Here is a 23,430-nt window from a genome sequence, read left to right as displayed (position 1 = left end):
TGTTTGAACTTCTGTAATTAATCCTTCCAAATACTATTTCCTTGGAAAGTTATTTTTAATTTTATTACAGTCTGTTCTTGTATTCTCCCACACAATCACTTGGGCAACATTTGTATCGATGAAAACGACATAAAGCAGCTCTTAACTAAAAGGAGACTGCTGTTTTACACAACATGTAAATGATTAAGTGATAGATTTTTATTACTGTTTGTGTGTAGAGTGCACTACAGCATTTGAGCATTAACTCTCCCCCAATCCTGCCCCAAATCTGTGCAGTCCTGCAGAGTGTGTTTAAGATCTTCTTGCTGTTAAAAATCATATGGCTTATTTTTCAGAAAGCTTTTTAAAGCACCAGTTATTCCCTTAGAGATAAATTGATATTTCTGTATGTGTTCTGTGGATTCTTGTAGTCATTCAAAGTAAAATTCTGCACTGTGGAATTGTTAAAAAGAAGCTAAAGGTTATAGCTGTAAGTGATGAAAAAATAATGAGAAATAGAAGTTGATCAGGTTGATCCCATCCCAGTCAGTGTCTTATATAAGAAAAAGACAAAAAGAAAAAAAAATAGTCTGTCCATTCCTATAAACCTCCTTTGTTGTTTGCCTACTTAGAGAATTCAAGATGTGTGCACTGAACATGGCTGCTGGATGCTGCAACCCTGTAAGGCAATGTAGGAGAGGGAACATTGCAAATGAAAGTGTATGATGATGGAGAGCTGTAAGGGTTATATTTCTGAATACCTTAAAATATTTTCCAGAATTCCATGCAAAGCAACTGAGTTGTATTGTATGGTTATTTTTGTGTAACAGATAACATATTAAATGATCTTGATTACAGTTGCCTACAAAGAATTGAAAGGTGACAAATGCTTTATTGATATTTTCTGAGCTTGTTTTGAAATGTAGATTGAGAGAAAATCTTCCTATGATTTAATCTTGAAATGAACTAGAGTTATTCTAAATTTCATGCTTTTAGATAGCTTATAGTAAATTCCAGCTTTTAAGATATTTCCCAGAATGTTTCTTTTGTCTCTTCCTCTCTTCATCCATATCAATTTTTCATCACATTTACTAAGGGAGCTTTGTACAGCTATATTAGCCTGAATGCTGTTGATTTTAACGGTTGTAATTGGGAGCATAATTTCAGTTAAGAGGTCTTCTGGCAAGAAATAAAACTGACTAGAAACAGTGGATGTAAAATGTGGTTTTATTCAAATAAACTAAAGGGTGAAAGCAATGTGTAACAGATATCTCTTAGCAACTTAATTCCTATTCAAGGATCACAGTAAGTTCACATTTCCAGGAGTGTGTTCAAGGTCTGCCTGTTAGGAATATTCACTTGTTGGTTTTGTTCTTGAAACTGAAATTGCTGAATTTTACCAGAGAGGACAACACAGGCTGGATTTACACAGGCACAGTCCTCATTAATTCAGGTGGAGTATTAGGTCAGCAGCTCCGCAAAACCAGGATTGGGTAGTGCCATGTCTGCAAATTCAGTTCCTGTTTTTCTTCAAAGATATGCTTTTCAGTTCTGTCACATATAAACATTGGGTTTAAATGGAGCATTTCTTTAAGGCTAAATGAAGTCATGCTTCTGCTGAATAGCAACACTTTTTCTGAGCCTACATATATGAATTATACATGTGAAATAGAGCTGTCTAAATGTCAACTTTAAACTCAGGCACTTAAATTATATTAGTTATCATGACTAGTTCATATATTTTTAAGTAAAATTAATTGGATTGTATAATAGTTTTAAGAAACTATTACAACTGCTTTTGGGTTTTTTTTATAAAATATGCATGTGAAGTAGCAAAGAAATTTATGTTTGTTAGTTATGGAAAAAATCATACTTTTAGCTTTACTCTGTCCTTGCAAAATTTCATTATATCTCTGTTGCACTAGAAAACCTTACATTTCAAAGGAAGATTCAAAGGAAAACCAAAGCATTTCAAAGCAGTATTCCATTTATTTAGGATACACTGACCATACTCACTGAGAGCCTTAACCTTTAGTGCCATTCATATCAAAACACACGATGTTGTCATGCTCCATACTCTAACCAGGAGAAGATATCAGGTTTGCTTCTGGAATTGGCAGACAACAGCAAGGTTTTGTTAATGTTCTAAACTGTCTAAAATGTTTTCCTTTTCATTCTGTGTTACTAACATTACTTTAAAATGGGATTCATTACAGCTCTAAGTGCTGTACATTTATGATAAATTTGATTGTCAACCAGCAAGCTAGAGCTTAACACCCCAACTGAAGTGATCTGGTGCAGAAATGAACTGGATCTTGAATTATCAACTACTTGATGCCTTAGCCAAATTAAGCTTTGTTATTTCTCTGCACTATTAAAAATAAGTGAGAGTCTCCAACTTTTAGAGAATGTGAAATATAACTGAGGACTTCATTACTGTGGTGTTGGTGTGGGTACTTAAAAAAGTCAAAAGGAGATAGGTAAATCTACAAAGAAAAAAAAGATTCCCTCATCAAGGAGTGCTGATGGAATAAAGCTGATTTTGAAGGTTATTGGAGATTGAAAAATATATCATTTTATGCTTTTCAAGGGGCAGTCCTGTTTTCTGATGGTTACTGTTGCAGAAAGGATGGATCCTTGTTATGGGAGGGAGGGGGTCAGTTTCCATGTAGTAGTTGATTTGTTTGAATTGAAACACAAATAAAACCTGCATCCTTTAGCTTATTTAGGATCAGGACTTTTAAGTTACTTTTTTTTCACAAGCAGGTATGTAGAGAAACATAGATAAGTTTTTCTTAGCATAAGAATTCCCTCTGTTTGAACAGCAGAGGGATAAATATTCCTCAACTCTCAGGCCTGACCTCAAAACTGTAGTTTAATAACTAACTGTAGCTTTAGTAGATTCTGTCACAGTGATCTCGCTGGTCTATGGCACAGAAGCAAGTCTAGTGTTTCTTTAGTACCTGTCCTTCAGGACACCTTTGTCATTGCTCTCCATGACACCTCTGTTTCTCAATTTTTTTTTCTTTTCTCCTGTGCCTGGGTTTCACAAGTTTCACACTGCAAGAATAAGAAATACTCTTCATACACTGGTTAACTTTTTGACATGCAATTTCCTACGGAAATTATACCAAGGGAAATAGGTCTTTGGCTTCTAAAGACACACTAAGAAACTCTGTGCCCCATTTCTAATGGTCAGCAAGGTTTTGTCCAACAGAGGATTAGAAAGAAGCACTGCATAACCTTTCATGCATTCATGTTTTGCTTGTGCTCTCACAAATTTAATCTGCCTGCAAAATAGATGATGAATCTGGCTCTAGCTGCAAGCAGTGGGAGGCTTTACCTTTAGCAGGTGAGTCATGACAACATAACATTCCATTTTAATGCTGTTATGCAAACACTTTTTTGCTGTTTTCTTATGATGTATGGTTTGTGCAGAATTTATGAAATAAGCAATTAAGTAGGGGGTTCCTGTGAATCAGGTTTATATTTAAAATTACGAAGATTTACTGGAGTAATATTGTAATTGAGCACTCCCATCTCTAAGACCTTAATTTACAGATAGATGTTGTCTTACTCTTTAGTAGTTCTTTCACATTTCTTTCTGCTAGTAAATTGTGGCTTTCTTATTATAAGCTAGCATGAGTTAAACAGTAAGTTCACCTCACTCTTGCCACCAGAGACAATGTTGCAGGATGACACTTCTTTACCCCTCTTAATATTGATTCTTTAATATGCTTAGGTTAAAGAGAACTGATTATAGGAAGCTGTGGGTGCTCATTGGTGAGATATTTTAGTAGTAAAACAGCTTCGGGGTCTGGTAAGCTAACAACCTTACAGGAGATAAGACATAAGTATATATTGAATGCAAAAATGTAATCCTGATTAAAGCTTGCTGGAGACAAAGTATTGAGACCATGTGTAGGGCTGTTAATTTTGCTTTTAAAATACTTCCTCAGCCCACACAGCACAGTTTGTATTCTCCTGTATTGGAAAACTGCTCTCTGTAAGTTGTGGGTTGTACCATGCCAGCTGAAGATGAGCCGTCAACTATGTGACAGGTAGAGGCAGATGCCACTTGTTGCCATTCAGGAAATAGTGCTCAACTGCTTCAATAAAAATGACCATCATTGTTTGAAGAGCACAATGTATTTCTCAATTTGCTCTAAAACATGTAGTTATAATTGGTAGCTCTAGTCTTCAGTGCAGTTGGAAGATTTGGATTATGAAGTAAAATATTCCCGTTAAAATAAGATTTGCTCATAAATGATTAATTTGATAGTTATTAAATCATGTTCTAACTCTCATCTGCCATAAGGAGTTTATCAGAGTGTGTTAATGGCATGGCAAACAGCTGGCTGTCTATTAGCCTGTTAAAGCTGGAAAGCCACTGGACAGTTTACTATGTTAGATTTCTTTACAGGGAGTTATTTTACAAGCTGGATGGTGTTGGAAGGCACTTTGTTTTTAGTTTATGAATACTTTATTTCTATGGTAAAGAAAGCATAAATGAGGTTTGCACACCAGGAAAAGTTTAATTACCACATAACTAGATGAAGTGGCAGTTGGATGGCCAAAGAACGCTTCAGAATTAATGTGCCATTTGCTCCTGCTGTAAAAAAAATCCAAATCTGCTTGCCCTTCCAAAGCTAAAGAATGAGCTTTTCACCTGGGAGTTCAGCAAAGAATGGGAAGATGACTGAAGCTATCAGATGGGAATTCCTTCAGAACTATGCTTTGCCTCTTCCTTAGTCTGGAGCATGTGCTGCATTGTCATGTCTGCACGGTCAGTGTGTTGGTTGGTTGGTTGGTTGGTTGGTTGGTTGGTTGGTTGGGGTTTTTACCTGTGTCTGTGTACAAAGAATGGCAGCAGCAGTTTTGAGAGGTGTGTGAAGCATGTGCTCTACTGTCTCTGTATGTAGATGGTCCTATGATAATATGCTATTGAAATGAAGAGGAAAGTAATTGTCCTAAAAAGGAGCCAATAGCTAGGGTAGAGGTTATTCCTTGTCCGGATTAAAGACAGGAGCACATAATCTAAAGGTCAGTTCTGATTAGTACAAGGGTTGATTATATGGTTAAATACCGCAAATATGTCGAGTATTTCATAAGGACTTCAGCTCTTGCTTGGCTATCAGCTCAATGTTTTTTTCTCTTTGTTAATAATGTCTGTTTTCATTACAGGATTTCCAGAAAATTGGTGGGTATGTGTGCCACACAAGTCCACAGAGCCCTGAGATTGCAGCTGTACTTGTAATTTTGTAAGTGTTTAAGAAATGGAATTTACCTCAGTGCACTTTATGGGTAGCTTGTGTTGGTCTGCAATTCAGAATGCACTATAAGTAAGAGATGTAGTTTATATATTAACATAATTCCTCAGATAGTATCTGTGCAAATGATTTACATTGTTGGTGCCCTAGGCCCAAGCAGAGTCCCTAAATAAGTTGCTGACGCTGTGCAGGGATGTCGTGTACCACCTGCAGGTATCTCTGTTAAACAGTAGATTCCAAACAGACTGAACAAAACAGGTGCCTGATACAGTTGAAATAGTTCATAGATAATGCAGATTTTCAAGTGCTAGGGAAATACAGACATTTATATTTGCATTCCTGAGACTGCTCTTCAATGATACCCTGAACTGAAAGTTTTTCAAAACAGGAGTGCTGCACATGACTAACCCTTAATTTTACTTCCTTGATTAAATTCTTTGGTAACAGAAGGAATTCATTCTGCCATTCTGTCCCTGTGTACTGATAGTGGGCTTCATTCCATTCTGGATTTTTTTTTTTTTTTTTGGTGCTCAGAAAAGTTGTGGGGCTTTTTTTTTTTTTGCCCTCCTGAGCTCACTCATTTGCTCTTTGTTGTATTCTTGAGGGGAACATGATCTGAGCTCCATAACACTGTTTATATAAGCATGCAGTCAAAATGACATACCTGCATGCCAAGGGTGTGGCTTTTAATTATATGCTGGGTATAAATAGCATGAATACAGTAAACAATTTGAGATAGATTATGAGATACTATCTTTCTAATCATGATCCTTGCCAGATGTAATCCTTAGATAAGATTCACACTTCCGTGACTTCACCACTGATAAGATAATAAGGCGAATTACACTCAAAGGGCCTCCCAATGTCACTTAAATCGTCACTTGTTTTTAGCATAAGCTCTGTGGAAACAGAAGCAGAAAGACTCTTACATAAGACTCATTGCTAAACATGGTGTTTAGTTATACATGAGACACACTCAAGGAAAATCTCAGGTGACAAAGGAAGATGCTTCAGAGCATTAATCCCAATATAGTAACTTGCCATATACTGACAAATATATCCAAGCTTAAGTAATTAAATCTTTTTTTGAAGACACACTATGATAAGGAGTAAGTGTCCTGAGCAGATTAAATTTCTTTTTCCTCTCACATTCTGCAGTTCAGCAGCAATCAGTCTGAAGCCAGTCTCTCCTTTCCCTCTTCTGATGCTTTTTTTTTTCTTTTCTTTTAAGACCTCTGGGGTTTGTTTGAACACTTAGAGTGGCCTGGATATAGAAAAATAGATACTATGTTCTTTGGTCTCTAAAATGCAAATTTATCACCTGCCATTATTTGTGTGCCACATTATCTTCATTATTTAATCTTGTTATCTTGTTTTCCTTTTAGTATATCCAGCTTGTTCAGATTGACAGTCTAAATATACCTTTATTTAAAACAACAGTGTCCTGTGCCTTATCTCTGAAATCTTTAGTTCAAAAAAATTATCACTGAAATTGTTGAATGTCTGTCTTATCAGTGGACATAATTGCATCAATAATTGCATTGAAAAGATTACTGACAGTAGTTTAACACTTAGGAACTTGTGTTTCATTCCACCTAATTCATTTTGGTTTACTCTTGAATAAGTCAAAAGATGGAGCCCAGATCAGTGTCAGTGCAGCTCTGATGTGTTGTGTCCGTTTGTGTTCATGCATTTATTACAAGAGAGACTTTCAGATGAGCCAAGCAGCCTCTGGAAAATTCTGGTTGTGTTAACTGTGTGAGAAGGGGAGGGAGCAACAGGGCTTTTTTTCCCTTCTTCTCTGTAGTGACAGCTTCTCTTCTGCCTGAAAAAGTAGTTGCTTCTATTTTTGAGAGGTGCATAAGTGTGAAACTGTAACTGATCACACTTGTTTAGAAACATGACTATAGACAGGACCTATCTTAAAAACAAGACCACAACAGTTCTGATACATCTAATGGTATTTTCAAATGACTTTTTTTTTTTTTTTCTTTCTGCCCCTAAATAGGGGCCCTTGTGTCTCCTAACAATTTTCCAATGTCTACTCAGACAACAGATTTCATCCAAAAGAATAGCCAGGACAAATAATTTCTCAATTTGAAACAAGTACATTACTAGTGTGGAATAGAGAAATAAGGTGTCTAATTGAATTAATGTGGGCATTGTGTCAATAATGCTGCCATTGTGATTAATGAAGATTAATTTCCTTCAGAATGAATGCTCTATGCAACAACCTCCTGTTTTGTCAAAGATGAAAAATATCAATGAATTCAGATTTAGTAGAGTGATATACAGTCTAGGTACTTAGAAGTGCAAATCACTATTTTTTATTTGTATTTTTCTTCTTGGGTTAGGTTACAGGTTTAAAATGCCCTTCTGCACAGCCTGATGTGGTTCTAGGGGTGCAAGAGTGAATCAAGCTGCTCAAATTTTGCCATTGCAATGGAGGTAAATGACTGATGAAAGGGGAGGGATCTTGGTTTCATCTCCTCCTGTTGGTGAGCACAAATGTCCCCTCCTTGTCAGAAAACTCTGCTTGCCTTGGGAAGGCAGCCAAGAGTGAGTTTCTTTAGCAAAATGAGCTATTCTACCAATATGGAGTGATTTCAAAGTGTACTTACAGGTAGGCTGAGGTGCTGAAGAAGAACTGAGAAGACTGATTTGTGTTCTGTGTGTAACACAAATTATAGGAAGTGGAATCAAGTTTTTTGCACCCGTGTATTGTTTTATGGAGGTATTTGAGCAAATTTTCCTATGAAATACATTTGTGTCAAGTAAAAAGTAGCAAATTTTTATAAAATAATTTAATAAACATTTTCACTTTTATTTTTAATTTATCCTTGTAGTTCCTCACATAATTTTATGATAAGATACCTTCTATGAGTGCCTTATAAAGTTTTTGAATCAATAGTATTAATCACTAATTAAGAAAACCCAAAGGATTATTAAATTAAGTAGAAAATATTAAACATTTATTGTATATATTTATAATCCCTTTTATAAACATTTTGAGATTTCATTGAAGAGGCAGTCACTCTACCCAATTTGGAACTTAAGGGATGCTTTTAAATTTATCTTTTATCATTAATAATTAGTGCAAAAGGAAGGTTATGTCTGATAAGGTTACCCTCTTCCTATTCCTGCACAACAGAACTCTACAGAATTTCATAAGGAAAATCAAAGTATTGCTGAGTTTGACATGCTACATTAAAAAAATCATAAACATGTTAAGAAGCTTAAAGATTTAGAACCTGTATCTTGAAATCCTTTCATGGATTCCATTTCATGGTTTTCCATGTAAGATTTCTTAATCAAATATGAAGCTGCTATCTGCAGTTAATTAGATTTAGATTGTCTCTGCTGAAGGGCCAGTAAAGAAAAACAACTTGGGTATCAATTTAAATATCCTGGGTTTGCAAAAGGTGATAAAGCAGTACCTGTTCTTCCCACTAGTTTCAGGAAGTACAAGCAATTATCCTTATGCGTATCCTTATATATCTTAATGTTCTGCTTTAAGAATATTATTAAATCCATTGATCCTCTTAGTGAATCAATAATCTGGATAATCATTTTAAATTTAATCATTCATGTTGTAAAGAGATGTCTAGGCTTTTCAGGTAATATCAGTATACAAGTTTTTCCTTGATAAACTGAAAAGGGGGATTGATGTTGATCTTGTATAACCAAAGGATTATTTGGAAGGAAAAAAAATCCCTTTGGGAAGTAAGTAGTCCTGACTGCTGGGTATTTGTAGGATTCTTTTCCTTTTCCCTTACCCCTCTACCTATCATTCAGAAAAGCCTTTGCAACTTAAAACACAAAGAAAACAGTCAACAAAAGCTAAACCCATGCTCTGCTATACACTACCACATGCAGTTTCAGTTATGGAGCTGAAATTAAGAACTAATTATCTTGTACTAAATCCTGCCTTTTATTGAATTATCTTTTAAATCTGCAAGTAGGATTTTTTTTTTAATATTGAAATTCAATGGATGAAATCAGTTCCACCTAAAATATTCTTTTTTGTTTGTATCTTAAGCTGAAAGAACTACTTGGAATTTGCTTCCTGTATGTTCTAGCCTACAGATTGCCCAGTTTGAATAAATTCATTAATCAGAAATAATAATAAGAGATGACATATTATTCATAGCAGTTTCTGTTGCAGTTCTATGACAACAGAAATTATAAATGTTTGAAAACTGCTGGGGGAAAAATCTAACAAGGATTAGAATATGATAAATTCTCTTGTCTTAGTTAATATAGTATGTATTAGGTACACATACATGGATTAAATTGCTTTGTATGAATTCATGTCTCTGTGGTATTGGGAAACCTAGGCTTATTTAGAGTTAACATGATTTTCTGAGGATTTTCTATAGGGATTCAGTGATGAAGGAACTATTTTATTTATAGGACATTAGAAAATAATGTCCAACTTCTGCTGGGAAAGTCCTAAAGTAGGAAAAAAAACCAAAAACCAGTGTTGTGATAAAAGTATTTGGAACATTATAAGTGACTAAAATTTATGCTGATAAATGCCTGGAAATCATATGTACTGGAGCAGATTCAGACTGTGAGTCCAGTTCTCATGTGTTGCTCTCAAGTGTGAAGGAGCTGCATCAGGATGGAGGTAAAAACAGCTTAAAAAATCAGTGTTTGCTCTCTCCAGAAGTCCTGGAGCACAAAGGGTGCTTGGAGGCTGTTTCAAGACAAGGCATAGGAGCAAAGCCATTGGCACTGGGAAAGGCTCACTGAATTCAGTGGGGTGGGAATTCAGTACACTGAGTTATATTTTAGAAATATTTGGTTAGGAAGATCACTAATTAAAATTGTAAACAGCTGTAAAAAGTTATAAAACCAGCAGTGAAAGCTCCTTTGTTTTGTATCTGTCCTTGAAGAATGTGTGTGGATGGAGAATCTTCTCTCCTGTGCTTCAGAACTTCAGTCCTACAACTGAATCTGGGTTGGAATGTTTTCTTTCAAGAACCAGTGCTTATAGGAAAAAAAGTTTTAATTTAAGTTTCTCTTCTCATGTTGATCTCAGAGCATCTCTCTCTCAGAAGATCAAAATGCACATTGACTCTCTGATGGCCTCCTTGAGGCGTGGTGTCTGCTTGTTTTGTGCAAACTCACTTTTGACTGTATGCTTCGCAAGCTGTGTTTGTCTTTTTTAAAGAATGTCTTTTTTATTAAAAAGATAAAAAGCTCAGATGAGATAGCAGTTATTTCATATGTAATTAGAGGAGGGATGAAATGCCTGTGCTTTTATCTTGAAAAAATTTGGCAGATAAATTTTGGTTTTTCAGTTCTGCAGATGCAATAAAATCCAGAGCTCATTTAAGAGTTCATGTTACCTTATGCAGAAAATATCTTGCCTTTTTTCTCTGCTGAGTTAACTGGAAATGGATTTTGTTGTGTGAACCTGAGCATAAAAAGTTGTTTTTTTTTTTAATCCAAAGCCCCCATTGTTCTTGTGAAAAATGTTATCCAATTTCTTTCAATGTAATTTTTTTTCTAATTAGACTGTGAGTGAAGTAGAGAAAAATACCATGAAAATGTTTTGAAGGCTTGAAGAGAATGTTCATAGTTGTAGAATGGGGGAGGGAGGGAGAACAGAAAGAATGAAGAAGTGAAAGTGAAGTTACCACAAAAAAGGCAAAAGTGCTTTCTGTACTAATTGTGTTTCGGTATTGAGGAGATGGAATTTTGTGACTCTCTTTTGACTTCCACTATTAGGTGAAAGGGAGCCAGGGATTTTGTTTTAATAGAGACTCTCCTGTAAAGAAAGAGGAAAACAATAGCTAGCTGTCACAACAAGCTGATATATACCTTTGATCAGCCAAATGAATGTTGCAGGCATTTCTTATAGAAAGGAGATTGCTTATCGATCTATATCAAAATATGCATGCTAATCCCAGGCAGCAGAGAGTATTTTCAAGTGGAGTTAATAATCTGATTGCTGTCCTGTCTGGTGCAATTCACTGAACTCGAAGCTCTAATCAGTCTGGGGTCTTGCAGTCAAATGTATTTTGCTGCTTAAATTTGGATTTGTGACATTGATTGAAGAGTCCTTGTAAAGGTGTTGACAAATCAAATTGTTTGTTCCAGTAGTGTTTTGCTAGAGATCAAGTCCAAAGTAATAAGCAGTGAATTTGTTCATTACTAGTAGGGTGAAAGGAATGATAAAATTCACCTGCATCATTATTGCAGACACAGTATCAATAAAAGATATGTTTTGAGTGAAGAAAATGTACTAGTATTTGTGGCTGAATGTGACGAGTGATGAAAATTGAAATACAACATTGTAATTCAAGGGTTACTTAATAATGGCTTAGAGAAAAATAATATATTTTTAAAACCCCATCTTTATAAATCAGGGAGAAGAAATAAGAAAAAAAATCTGACAGGAACCTTTTGAATAAACATATTGCCAAAATATCTGCCAAATAGTTATGCCCTGATTTTAAAAAGAAAGTAATGTTTCAGCTTATTTTAATTAAATTGTTTCATCCAGAACTTTGTTATCTGTCCAGTAGGCCATCACTGACTTGAAATGGTCAGTCACAAAAATAGACAGAATTAAGAAAAGGGTGTTCTTGGGAGCTCTCCTAGTTTCTGAGTAATCATAGGATTAATGAGCTTGGAAGTGACCTCCAGGGTCTCTATTCTAACTTCCTGCTTGAAGGAATCAGCTGCAGGAGGAGGCCAGTTTAGTCCAGGCTTTGTCCTGAGAGCCTTAAACTTCCAGGGATGGAGCCCACACAGCCCCTGTAGGCAGTGTCCTCATGGGAACAGTGTTTTCCCTCTATTCAGCCAGAACTGTGGCTGTTTCAGTAATGTTCTCTGTCTTGTGTTCCTCCACCATGCCTGCTGGCACAGGTTTTGGAATCTCAGCAACCTCCAGTGTCAGACTTGGTGTGAATTCCTGTCGGTGTCAGGTGGGTTATCTGCAGTTTAGAAGCAGACTCTGTAAACAGGGGTGTAGCAAAGGGCTGGCAACAGGTGTGGGACTTTTTTAGGAGGGGGACAGACATGTATAACCAGAATTCCCAGGTGAGGGAGAGCTGGGGAAGCTGCTTCCCTGGGGTTATTGAAGAACGCTGGCACCTGGCTTGTTTGGCCCCCTTGCTGGGTCAGGGAGATCTGCCATCCCAATCCCAGAGGCTATCCAAATTCTCAAATGCCTCTTTTTTTTCCTCTGGCAAAGCTGTGTCCCTGGAATGAATTTTTTTTTTTTTTTTTTTTTTTCTGTTCCGAAACAAAAGATTGTGACAGAAAATGTCATTCCAAATACAAAATACTGGAGGTAGCCATGGATTCCTTTTCTTGAATTTTCTAATCCTTCCTGAAATGGGGCTTTGACTCCTCTTTATATTTGGGTTTTCCTCCTACTGTGAATTGATTTAACAACTAACCAAATGTTATTAAGCATTTTTCCTTTTGGAATATTATTATGTTCTCAACTTTATAGGCTGACCTTTCTCTTTTTTCCTCTTGACATACATGTAATCCATCCCATCAAATATATTTCATCTGATGTTTTGCTTTTTTTTGGTCTCCCATTTAATTTCAGTGTCTAGGGCCCCCTTCTGTTTCAGAGAAAGGCAGTGAAATGCCTAAGACTGCAGTCTGAAAACAGTTTTTTTTTCTTTATAGTGGTAACTTATTTCCTTTGTAGTCAAAAAAGTTTCTCTTTTCTTACATGAAGGTCTCCTTGATTCAGTGACATGGATAATTTTGCTTTCTTTTTGTATCCTCAAGTAGTCCCTTACTCTCCCACCCACGTACCCCTTGGGTTTTTTTGCGGGAGTTCTGTGTCTGAGAACCATGCCACATCCCACACAATCCTTTATGAAAAAGAAAAAATGTAAACTACATAACCCTTCCAGAACATGTTTCAAAACCACAGCAGCCATCTGGTTTTCCAGAAGGCCTGCTGTTCTTTTCATGTTTAGAGGAATAGTTTGATAACAAACTTGTCTAATAAATATAGAGCTGAAAGACAACAAATAAGTGTTTGCCGTCTCCTGACATTTTTGATGTTTTCCTAATTTATAACATTAAAGACTGTTAAAACAGATGGGGTTTAATATATTCTCCTGTACAAACACATGGCTGAGTTGTGTACAATATCAGTGTGTTGGATTATGCATACACTATCAGATTTCACTTCAACCATTTATTCTACAGGAACAATGTTTAACTACTAGCACGCATTTTTTGGTAATCTGTTAACCCTCATAAACAAAATGTAGTGTGCATTGTAGTAAACAAAAATGTAGTACAGCATAATCAGTAATCATCTGTGTAAACACTTTGTTTTATGATTGAATTAATGCAAGAAGATAACTTTGGTCAAGTTGCAAGTATTTATTTGGCTATATTTTGTATTAACTGGATTGTAGGAACTTGTCCTTAAACCCAGCATTGTCTGATCTGATTAAATGCTTAGCTGAAATTTGTCTAGAAATAAACAAGAGAATATCAGTAGGAAAGCCCATATGCCTCCCTGAGGAGTAGGAATATGTTAAAAGAGGTGTCTAGTTGGCAAAACCCATTTAGTGCACACTCCATAGGTACCTTTGCCCCTTACCATTCTTTTCCACTTTGACTCATTGAATTCATAGTTTTCCTAACAGCTCACAGAGTGTTGAAATTTACTGTTCTGAGGCTGCTGTCACACATAAAGGGGAAAAATAGATGTTATGAAATCAGATTCAAACAAATAATCTATTCAGTTATTAATATAACAGCATTCACCTGTATTGTTATAGAAAGTTCCACCCATATAATACTGTAACTTGTAGTGTTGGAGAGTTATTAAGATATTTAATGATTCTAAGGAAACTTTAAAGTCAGCAGTGGAACATCAAAGAAGGTGTCTGTGCCACCCTACTGCAATTCATGTTAAAACATGGAGCAAACACCCTCCTAAAATGAAAATATCAGCGTGTAGATACATACTGCAGCTTACCTTATTTTTCCTTGGGTAAAAAAAAAATTGAGTCACTAAACCTTGACTTTATGCCATTGTTTAGTTTTACCATGATAGAACATTTTAAATTACTGGTATTTTCCACAAAGTGATCTGTTGAATTCTGTAAATATGAGAGGAATTCTTCTACTTGGGGTTGAAAGAGACAGAAAATACTGGCTCTGATCCAGCAAGAGACTGAAAGCACCTGCTAAACTGCTTCTGTGTTTGGTGTGAATGAAGCACTGAACAAGTCTGGGATGAGAAATTGAAATCATCAGATCTTTGTAGTCTGAAATACCAATCTAGTCTTCTTTTTCAGAATGATGTGTTCTGGATCAACTTTGCAAAAATTGGGACTATATGTAAAATGGCTGTTTTCAACCTGATTTATTTTGCTTAAAAATGAGGTTTTCAAACAATTTGCTATCTTAATTTTAGCAGTTTAACTCTTTTGTGTGCTAACAAAAAGAAATATGCAAATGAGCTACCATTTTGCTTTCTAGCAAAATGCATTTCTGTGCAAACATTTGACTTTATAACATACTTCAGAGTTCTGTCTTGTAATTATAGGTTAAATCTGCATTTCTCTTTGACTTAACTGCTGAATTGTGTGAGGTTGTTTATACTTGAATTTTCATTTATTCTAGCTCTCTGTCCACCTCGATGTGCACTTACTGTGCATTACACTTGTGAAGTTTGGTTTCATTTACAGCAAGAAAATTTTATCAATATATATAAATGTCTCCCTTCTTTCAGTATCCTGAAAAATCTGTTTCTACAGATATTTATTTTGTTACTTGAACCACGATTAAAGAACAGTAAATATGAATTTTGCCTGTATAGTCCAAAGAATCAGAGTTCACAGAAGTTCCATTACTCCTGATCTCAAGTTGGTTCAGTGAACTAACTTCAAATGCACCAAAATGCTTTTAAGGAGAATAATGAAGGCTGTACTAATAACTTTGTTTCTGATCTATTTTATTTAAAGCTTCTGTGGAAATTCTGATTTAAGAAAATATTTTTTATAAGTTTTACTAAATCTTAACTATAAAACAATCCCAAAGGAGCAGCATTTCATGGGTAAGTAGATGGCTTTCTTGAGACCAAAATTGCTGCAAGGTTGGTTTTTCAGTCATATGCTCGGCATCTCTTGCAGTTTACCATGCCAGTCAGGCTGTTTGACCATGTGGGATCAGCACTGGCACGATCTCTGCCACTGAATATCCTGCTCTGGGTGGTTGAACAGGGACCATCTGACACATTTCAGTGCTTCAGTATCTTGTTCATTTGTGGCTACAGCATAATGGACAGAACCCGAATCTGTGAAGTGAAAGGTGCCTAATTTTTAAGAATGAACTTGGCCACAACAACTTATTCAAGATGTAGTTCATATTGGGATTTTGCTTGTGACATTGGTGCCCGATGTCGTAGTTAAATAGTTATCTAGTTATGCTAGTTATCTAACTTTGCTTATGTGTGTTCTAAGGAGATTTTTCACTTCTAAGAACTTCTTCCTCAGCCTGGAGCCGTGCAAAATTCCAATCAGTACCAGGAAGAAGATTCTTAGGATGCAGATTTTGTGATCTTAAATGACTTTGTTTTTCTCTTCTACTATATTCTGAAAAGAAAACCACAACAGACAAAAGCAGCCAAAACAAACAAATATGCACATATTTAAATCATACATTGGGATTAAAATATGTCAAGTTCTAAAAGTTTGAATTTTACAATTCCTTCTAACCTTAAAAGCAACATTAACCTTTAAGTGTTACATGATTGGATACCTATTTGAATTCATATATGGGAAGCTGAATTTATATTAAATTTCAGATTCTGGATGTTTAGGAAGAGGTAATGCTTCATTTGGATTTCATTGTCATAAGAAAAGTTTTAATTTTTTTATGTGGCTTTTTTTCTCTTGTGTTTTGAATATTGTCAGCTGTGTAACCCAATGGATGATTAAAGTTATGCTGTGGTAGGAGTTTTGCTAGGTCTGTGTTTTACTACATTTATACTGAATGTAACTGTACCTTTTGTGTGCAGGAAGGTCTGCTTTGTGTACTCTTTGCACCTTTTATTTTCTTTGTCTGTGGGAAAGTATGTAATTATCAATCCATACATAGCAGAAAGAATATATTAAATCCTGAGCAGTGGAGTTTTGATTTTAAAATATTCCGGCAACTTTTATAGTTTGCTTTGAAAGAAAGTATGAATATTTTTCTCAAATCTTACTTTTTACTTTCAGCTGAATCCAAAAATATAACTGTTCTTAATTGTGGCATGCAGAACCACAAATCCATAAGCTATAAGCTGACTCAACTGGGGTTTATATTATAGACCACCAACAAATGTAATTGTATGCTGTACACTTGATGAAAAGTACAATATATATCCTCTCAGTAAGGGTTCTTTATTATGAAAGGGCTAGGTATTGCTTGGGTATTAACTATACTGTACTAAAACCCATAAACACCTTTTTACACATAGAGTGCACACTTCAATGCAACAATCAAATGCTTTTCTATAAATAACAAACTTATGGAAAAAGAGGCCTTTGATTGCTTTCCAAGAATGCATTGAAACCTTAGAGGGACTTTATTTGGTTCCAGGGGTTGAGTGCTGGTTCGTGTATATCAATATTAGATCTCTCATAATTATTAAAAATATGCTTTTATTTTAATATTGGACTATGCATAGCTTACAACTTGAGTTTATCATACTATGAAAAATTTAAGTCTTTTAGGTAGTGGTCTACATATTTTAACATTGTTAATGCACAACAGGTAGATTTTTTTCTGTAAAAGTAATATATCTACTAAACACATGGCTAAAAGCAGCGTCAAATACGGGGTTGGGGGTTTAAGGGGAACTTTTCTCTGGTGATTACTTGAAGTCACTTCTGTGCTGAGCTTTGGGTGAAGTGTCAGACTCCCTTCCTACAAAGAATTACTGTGAAAAAAAGCCCGTTTTGTTTTATGCCTGGAACAGGTGACGCCTAAATGCTAAGTGTGCATTTGGTTGAATGTTAGATGGGAGCTGCCCGTGACATCAATCACTTAATTTCATTGTAAGGCTGAGAAAGCAGCAGTTGTTTTGTCTAAAGGTGGGACTGAGTTATGTGTGGCCTGACTGCACAGCAGATGGAACGTGGCTGCCTCTCTGTATGAATAGTGTCATGCAGCTATTGACATACATGCTACAGATGGCAGTTTGTAACCAAGTGCATAAAGCTGAGAACTGCAGCACAGGGGTGCAAGCCATGAAAAGCAGTTTGCCTGCTTTGCACTAGCCTGTATATGCTCTTGGTGTTTATATGAACGGATGAATAAAAGGTGGCTAGCACTGATGTGATTCTTTATAGGAATTCTGACTCATACCCACATTCTAAAGCTAAACCAAAATAGTGTAATTATTTCTTTAGAGGAGATGTAGGAATCTTTTGCATAGTAAAATATAAAGTATTTATTTAATCCTTGAGAGCTCACATTTTTAAAAAAGCATCTGTTTTTCATCGAAGATGCATTTTTCCCAAACTTTACATCTGGGAAGCTTGAGTCACAAGAAAATTAGGAACTTGCACAAAATGACAGCTTGGCTTAAATGAGGAGTCTTGATTTCATAGTCTAGTGGTTTGCTCTTGTTAGTCCATCACAATTCTTGCTTCTGGCTTTGTAAAGCATGCAATTGAGAAATAAATTATTATTTTTGTCTCATATCCTCATTAATGGGCACCACTGGCTGTTGACTGGCTGATTTGTATTTATGGAAGGCCATTGGCTTCCATGTACTTTTGGTTGACTACAGGAAAAACGTTGTTGTTTTCCAACAACTTGATTTGGAGAGTGAAAGAAACATCAGTTTTTCTACCTTATCCTCAGGGAGTGCCTTGGATGATGTGGGATTTCTGTTTTCCCAGGTTTTCTTGTGTCCTTGCTTCAGTGGGTCAATAGCGAGCCAGGCTTTTGGGTTTATACAGCTGTATAACTTCTTGTGAATTTGCAGGTTTCCAAATGGCTTCAAGGTAACAATTAGCTTTTTATAAACACCTATAGGCAACCATTTTTAAGACCTAATTGCCCAAGGATACAGATTCTTTTGTCAGAAACAGAATCAAATTTTTTTATAATGACAATGATTTCACTCCAGATTCTTTCATTATATGTGCTGTGAGTTCATTTGCAGAGAGCTGGCCATGGTATTTATTTCAGTACACTAATCCATTCCTGTGAGAATTTTGTTTTTGAGGCTCTTGTAACTTCAGCAGTTTTGCTAGGTAACTAAAACTTGCTAAGGTGTTAGAATAGATGTCTCATTTGCAGAGAATTACAGTGGATTACAGTATGACTTGGGTCAAATAACTTCCTATCTATCTCTTTCCTCACTATCTTCCATAGTGAGATTCTAGACTCCTTCCAACATATTGAACTCATTCAAACTCAGCTCTTGACTGGAACTTGTAATTGTTTATTAGAGGAACTCATCTAGAGCCAAAAATCTGTTCACAGGCCTGTGGACTTCTATGCAAAGACTTACTTCCAAAGGCTGTGCTAATTAAGGAGTGAACACCTGAATGTTCCTTTAGCACCTGAAGTAATCTGAAAGCTATGGATGTGCTGTATGAACTATTCATAAAGGGGCAGCTGAGGAAAGCAAGTTTATTGTATTAAGGGTTTGCCTTCATTACCCTGAAGAACAATAAAAGAAATGTGACAATCCAAAAGAAAATTGAAAATTCCTGGTTGATAGGTAGATATCCAAAATAAACCTTCATAATCCAGAAAATACATAAGGGACTGGGTGAAAAATATATATATTATCTCTGAAAAGTCTCAGACTTAAAAATTAAAATAGTTATTTTAGCAAGCATAAATATATTTAGTCCTGTTTTTCTTTTGTAAATAAGTGTAATCATGAATACACATGATAGAGATTACAAAATTTTGTGTATCTGAATTTAGCTTTTATATTTGTTTCTAATAATGGCAAAATTTTTTTCTCTTCATGAGCTACCATAAACATGATTTGGTGCAGTCAAGACAAGGAGGAGCTTTTTGATTTTTTCAGTCTTATGCTACTGTAAATATTTAATCAAGTTTTAAACATTAAAGAAGCACTTGGGCTTTCCTTGTACAGTTTTCCCGGTAGAGTTGTAGATCTTATTAAAATCATTTGTTATGTTGGTTGGGCGCTTTTAAATGAATCAAGCTTAATACCCTGGTTCTTCACCTCTGAAGGAATGGGTTCAAAGAGCTAGCTCAGGTCACAAGGTAAATTAGCTGGGTAACCCCAGCACAGCCCCTCGTGGATGGACAAACTGACTCTGCTGTTCTTCCCCCAACCCCCACAGAAAAGTGGTGTTTTCATCTCTACCGAGCGTGTAAAAAGACTTTGGGTTTGCAAGTTACAGGCATGTTTTGGCATTAAACACAATTCTGCAATTGTATGCTCTGTCTTAGGGATCCAGGCTTTGCACAGGCTGTTTTCTAAGCATAAACACACTTGAAAGTTTTGGAAATTTCCGTAAATAGTTATCCACGCTCCACTCATAACCTTATTTATTCAGATAGAGTTCTGTCTTTATAGCGGACCACAAACCTATTCAGTACTCACATATCAATAACTGTTATGTTTAGCAGAAGTTACTTGTTTTTTCCAATGAAGCATTCTTTTAGTTTTTCAATTCTGCCACTGGTTTCTCACAGAATTGTGATCCCAGACTTTATTAGGGAGTTGTGGTATCAGCTTCAATGCAAACTTGATGCCAGGAAACTCTTTCCTTGTTTCTCTTTTTATGCTTCATTTTTCTCACAAAAACATCCAGGTATTAGTTGAGAAGTTGTCTGACTCTCTTCTTATCAGTAGCAAAAATATGATGACTTGAAGCTTTTTCTTCTCTTATGTTATTGAGGAATAGTTGAAAGTACAATTCTCAGCTGGGAACTAAATGGGAGATACAGACATTAGGGAAGACTCACATCAGCCAGCTGCACTGGGGAGCAAGTAAATGTTTCTGTTCTTGGTCCACTAAATAAAGCAATGGAACTGCTTCTGAAAATGTTATTTTGACATAAATATTAAGGATCATCCTGTCCTTTTGGTACTCTTATCCATAGGACCCACTTGTCACCCTGAAACTTAAATTTTTTGTCATCAGAAGGGGAACTTCTGTTTGCTTGTTTGCACAGTACTCAGTGTATGTGAGTTCTTGCCCATAGATTCTTCTGTAATATTGGTTATAAAGTTTTTATTAATTTAAAGTTCTCTTTGTTCTAAAATGGCGGTGAAATAAGCCACAATAAAGGTGAATTTGGATGGATTCTTGACCTCAGCAGCTGATCCTGGTCTCAGGGGAAAAATCATCTGGAGAAGTTGTAGACATTCGTATAAAATTGAACCAATAACAGAAAATTAAACCTGTAGTATATTCATTTGTGGTTTATTTCTAGATTTGTTTGAAGTTCTTAATTTTATTTAGTTGATATAAAGACTCTTTTTTACTTTTCAACTGTGTAACTCTTGAAAGAATGCAGAAGAAATAATTGGCTTCTATCTTTTCAGTACTGTAAACCACAACATGGTCTAATAATATTCACAGCTAATAAATAATGCAAGACTGGCAGGCTGTACAGCCCTGTTTAACAGCAAAGACTTTAGGAAAGCACACAGAATCTTAAGTTCTTTCATTATTTTTGACATTGATTTGTCATTAAGAAAATATATTAGTTCAGGTTAAATTGATCTGAAACACCCATTAATATAGGTGATAGATTCCTTTTTTTGTTTCACTTCCTTGATATCTCAAATTAGGCAATGTAGAAAAAGCTAATTGTACTGAATATTTTTCTCTGATAAATTTTGTTCTGAAAATAGGACTGGAGATCTATGGTGACAGGTAGATGCAAGTCTGAATTAGGCTTGCTGCTAATAAGATCGGATGTAGTTGACATCATCCATCTATAAAATGGATTAAACATTACTTACCAAAATGTACCAGAATATATTCACAACTACATCGAAAGAATGAATGACCCTACAGTGCACAGAGGTGCTTGGATGGAAGGGAATATTTTTTCTTACCCTTTTTGATATCCCACATGGATTTATTTTTTATACTGTTGCTTATCTATACAATTCATGCCAGCTAAAACTACTTTGTGTACTCTGCATGGTTAAGAATCTTCAGGTGCTCTCATTTTAACTGCTGAAAGCAGTTTTGAAGTTCACCATTTTCCTGGAGCCTATTTCGTTCTCATTCCTTTCACTGAACTCCTCTTCTGCTCCTTACCTGCTTTACTCAAAAAAAGCAATTCAAAGTAACAATGCTGATCTCAATTAAAATACATGCTTAACTCTTTCACAAGAGGATGCAAGTCTAACATTTTACATGCTTTGTTTTGTTCTTTACAAAATGTTTATTGTTGGTTTGGGGTTTTTTAAAACTATTGTCAAATCTATACTAATTTACTTTGCTTCCCACAAGAAGTTATCTCAAAGAAATGTCACAGAAAGATGAGGCAGTAAATCATAGTGAGTCCTGTAACAGTAGTGGTTTTAGAGTATTATACACAGCTATGTCAGTATGATCTCCAGCTTGTCTGTATTTGAGGTATACATCATAAAAAGGGATTCTTTGAACAATCCCTTTTCAGAGTCTGCTTTTATATGTAATTAACCTGTTCTGGATTCAGTCTTTCATTGAAAACCCAGTTCCTTTTCATTATACTGAGTTTATTCTAGAAGGCTCTAAGAAACAGCAATGAGAGAAAAAGCACCATATTTACAAATAACTTCCCCTACAATCTATCAAGAGTGTCTGTAACATGCAGCTCTCTGTTTTGGACTGGGAGGGTGACTTGCTATGCATGACATTCTGGAGCATATTTAAGCCATTTTAGTAGGTCTTTGGAACCATGGGAGGATATTTATACAATGTCAAAATCTGTAGATGTTTTACTGTAATTCTTTAACATCTAGGTGCAAAAAGCTATCAAATTTCATGGTTCATATTTCATGTTCATATTTCAAATTTATCAAACATGGAGGAGATTATCCAGTTGTGCCTCTTCAGGTTCCTCGTACTTCTGCCAGGTATGGCATGGAAGCAGGGACACTCAGGAAATTTTTCTGACATTCAGCAGCTACAGTTAGAGTAAGACTGAAAGCAGGGCATGCTACCCACCAATGCACAGCAGCCTGTCACTTTGAGGGAAGATAAATTTCAGTAGCAGTAGGACTGTGTGTGCATTGCACATATCCTCAAGTGCCTCACTGAACACGTGGTTTTGATACTGCAAAGGTAGACAGGAAGTAACCTGTTACAGCAAGAAGAAAGAAAAAGAAGTGGTCTGTCAAAATAACACAGCTGCTTAATTTCTTGTGGCAAAAATATGTGTATATGTGTAACCTGTTGAATTTTTGTTGGTAGACAAGGATGCAGACATTTATTCAATGTTGACGACACAGATGTACTAATGCAGAATATTTTTTTTCTTTTTTCATTTTTGTGAAAGTGGGAAAGTTACCATATATCCTAATTATTTTTCTAGATAATATGTAGAGGGTTTCTCTGTGTTGGAGAATGTTTTTCACAATGTTAGGAAATATCTGTAAAACCATCCATGGCTCTGTAAAAGCGGAAAAATGGAAATGGAAGACATTTTCCAACATCAGAAAGCTTTCATAAAGAAGATTTTTCAGGCACACTTTTAAAATTAAATAATTAAAATGCATCTCTCATTCTCATACCATTTTATTTTAAATCAAAGAATTTCATATTGACACTTCATGACTTTTTTTTTAATAATCTACCATTTATAATGACCATGTTTAATTGCTCTAATTTAAAAAGACGCTATCTGATTGCCTGCATGCATATAACAAAAAACGTAATTGTCTTGTGCAAACCACTGAATAGATTTAGGAATCTTCAATAACAAAATTACATTAATAGCATATGCTATTAAAGATGATTGATGGCAAAATTGGAAGCATACTGGTTTTACACCACACAAAGGAGTACGGTGCTTTGAAGATGGTTCTGAGAGTGTCAACAACAGTACAAAGAAGAAAAACAGTGTAATACTCAAAGTCCCACTAGACTCAAAAAATGGATTTGGTCATGGCGCAGATCAAATTTTATTTTAATTGGGATGACAATATATCTCTACTTGTTCTGAATATCTCTTGTGTATATGATTACATATT

The 23,430-nt window shown here is 35.5% G+C and overlaps 1 long non-coding RNA gene across 1 annotated transcript in view; it reads left to right on the top strand.

Moving 5' to 3' along the window:
* The first annotated feature begins 5,067 nt into the window (after window positions 1-5,067).
* LOC119705777 overlaps window positions 5,068-23,430 on the top strand; it is a 135,651-nt gene continuing 117,288 nt past the window's right edge. The window contains exon 1 of the long non-coding RNA XR_005258309.1: window positions 5,068-5,240. This is a non-coding gene — a long non-coding RNA (uncharacterized LOC119705777). The remainder of the gene's footprint in view (window positions 5,241-23,430) is intronic.

This window comes from Motacilla alba, chromosome 11 (assembly GCF_015832195.1).
Source record: "Motacilla alba alba isolate MOTALB_02 chromosome 11, Motacilla_alba_V1.0_pri, whole genome shotgun sequence".
In the NCBI taxonomy this organism is placed as follows: domain Eukaryota; kingdom Metazoa; phylum Chordata; class Aves; order Passeriformes; family Motacillidae; genus Motacilla; species Motacilla alba.
The sequence above is the reverse complement of the archived record's forward strand: the minus strand, read 5'-3'. Positions and strand labels throughout refer to the sequence as shown.